Genomic DNA, 3,100 nt, shown 5'->3' with positions numbered 1-3,100 from the left:
CTCCTCTACATAAGCTTTATAAGTTAAAAGTAGGGGTGGGTTTTTATAATCGATTTATCGATTAAAATCGATTCTGGCTTGGATAACGTAAAATCGATTCATTAAAATCCTGAATCGATTTTTTAATATAAATTTATTTTGCCCGAAATGCCAGAATCTCTGGTGAAATCTCACAAAATTTCAACAACCACCAAACAGCTAAGACAGTAAATGAGAGCAGGTACACGGATTCTGCACATAGACTTAAACACACAGCGCGACCCGCGAATCACAATCAGTTAGATGTCGCCTTTCTCACAGTTGGTGCTGAAAGCCAACAGCTCGCTGATTCTGATCTGTCGGTGGGTCCGCGCTTTGTGTTCACGCCCTTCATGCGCTGATTCTATAGCTGTTAGTTTGATCTCTCCAAACAATATTGACCGAACCAGCAGCAAAAGAAGATCCAAACTACGCTTCACATAAACATCTTCATGAATTCACTCTGACTTTTACTGTTTTGCTTCCACCATGATGCACAGCTCTCTCTCTCCCTCTCTCTCTCTCTGTACTTCAAGAACAGTTTCCCATCTAAAAATCTGTTTTCTGCGTTATTCGCTTGCTTGTTACGCACAAGTCTACCGTAGTTTACAGCGCTGTCGGCCGCTGTTTTTTTCCCCCTTTTACATTCTTCCGAAAAGAAAACCTCATTTCTGCTGTTCAATACTGAACAAATTTAAACTTTTTAAAATTATTCAAAATGCAAAATGCTTAGCCATGTCTCTAATAAAACCGCTGTAACGTCAGAGGTAATGTTCATATGTTGATTAATGGTTTTCTTTCGTTTTTGATGTACTGCAGAATATTTTTTATAAAATCCCAGGCCAGGAAAGTCACCTTCATGTTTTTCTGTGTTTTATCTTCAGCTACTTTGACACAAAGGCATCTGCTGTGACGCTTACACCTGTGATAAAGTCTTGCGTGTGTCAGCTTCCTTTTTATTGATACAAAAATATGTAAATGTACTGATCTGAATTATAATATTTCTGACTGTCAAAATTTCCCAGATTTAAATCGAATCGAATCGAATTAAATCGAATCGTGGATCGAATTGATTCGGGACCTTGTGAATCGGAATTGAATCGATTCTAGAAATCAGTGACGATACCTATGGGCAGAAATCTGTGCCATCAGAAACTGAATTTGAATAAGTTCAATTTGAATTTGAATTGCTTACAATCTGAATTGTAACTTGAATAAATGCTTTTGAAAACTGAATTTGAATTAGTCTAATTTGAAATTGAATTTATGGTTTGAAAATGATCATCACTAAAATGAAATTGAATTTTATATTTTGAAAATGAATTGATTTGCTTTGAAACTGCATTTTATCCTTTAAAAATTCAGCTCTCGAATAATTTCAGTTTCACTTCTCACCATTCAGTTTCAGTTCTACAATTCAATTTCAGTTCCAAAATTCAGTTTTTTGGAACTTACATCCGGTTCCGGTTCAAGCGCAGATTAATAGAACTACGCTTTACTAGCGGACCGAAAGTGTTACTGACGGGAATCTACAGCGTCTTGAGCTGAATTAAGACTTCAGAAGTCATTCGTCATGTCGAATGACCAGCGGATAAACTCTCAGGTTGGTAATAAATGTATTACATGTATAAGAACAAGCGTCATGTTAACAAATGATAGCCGTACAGTAACTTTTATGCTTACTGTAGCTGTTAGCTAAAAACGCTAATTTAGCGTAGTTTGCCCTGAATTCAGCTTTGACAAACAAATATGATCGACTGTTTCTAGTAGAATTCCAGAGTTGTCATCTTGGACCCTCTCAGAGTACCCCCTCTGTATGCTTGCAGAGACCCCTACAGTAGGGAAACATGCAAAACGGTGCCCAAACCTTTGTATTTTAGCTTTATTTATGTCTTACACAGCATCCCAACTCTTTAGCTAACTTAATAACTTTAGCTAAAGTGAATAGTTAGTCTAATTCATTAGTGCAGCATTACTGGATCACCTCTGTTTGAAGTGATATAATGTGATATACAACTATCACTGTGTTTAACTACCATAATAATGGAATATGACAGGTGTGGTTGAACTGCATGAAGACTCTGAAGTTTCTCTTCTCTTCTGGCAGGACAGGAATGTGGCCTTGTCCTGTGAGCCACTGTAAGGATGTACTAGAACTGGACTGTCACCGGCCTCAGGCTCTTCACCCTTTTCAAAGACAAAGCAGTCATTTAGATAAAATATTAGATATTGTTTACCTGTAAATGCACAAAGTAAATTTAGAAATGTTATTATTGTCAAGAGTGAACAAGCACTGATAGTGTAATCTACAGCTGTGGCCAAACGTTTAGAGAATGAGAAGTGTTGTTTGCTTATTTACAAAGTTTGCTGTTTCAGTGATAGTTGTATATCACATTATATCACTTCAAACAGAGGTGATCCAGTAATGCTGCACTAATGAATTAGACTAACTATTCACTTTAGCTAAAGTTATTAAGTTAGCTAAAGAGTTGGGATGCTGTGTAAGACATAAATAAAGCTAAAATACAAAGGTTTGGGCACCGTTTTGCATGTTTCCCTACTGTAGGGGTCTCTGCAAGCATACAGAGGGGGTACTCTGAGAGGGTCCAAGATGACAACTTTGGAATTCTACTAGAAACAGTCGATCATATTTGTTTGTCAAAGCTGAATTCAGGGCAAACTACGCTAAATTAGCGTTTTTAGCTAACAGCTACAATAAGCATAAAAGTTACTGTATGGCTATCATTTGTTAACATGACGCTTGTTCTTATACATGTAATACATTTATTACCAACCTGAGAGTTTATCCGCTGGTCATTCGACATGACGAATGACTTCTGAAGTCTTAATTCAGCTCAAGACGCTGTAGATTCCCGTCAGTAACACTTTCGGTCCGCTAGTAAAACGTAGTTCTATTAATCTGCGCTTGAACCGGAACTGGATGTAAGTTCTAAAAAACTGAATTTTGGAACTGAAATTGAATTGTAGAACTGAAACTGAATGGTGAGAAGTGAAACTGAAATTATTCGAGAGCTGAATTTTTAAAGGATAAAATGCAGTTTCAAAGCAAATCAATTCATTT

This window comes from Simochromis diagramma, unplaced genomic scaffold (genome assembly GCF_900408965.1).
Source record: "Simochromis diagramma unplaced genomic scaffold, fSimDia1.1 OVJJ01000618.1, whole genome shotgun sequence".
Taxonomy (NCBI): domain Eukaryota; kingdom Metazoa; phylum Chordata; class Actinopteri; order Cichliformes; family Cichlidae; genus Simochromis; species Simochromis diagramma.
Note: the sequence above shows the minus strand (reverse complement) of the source record.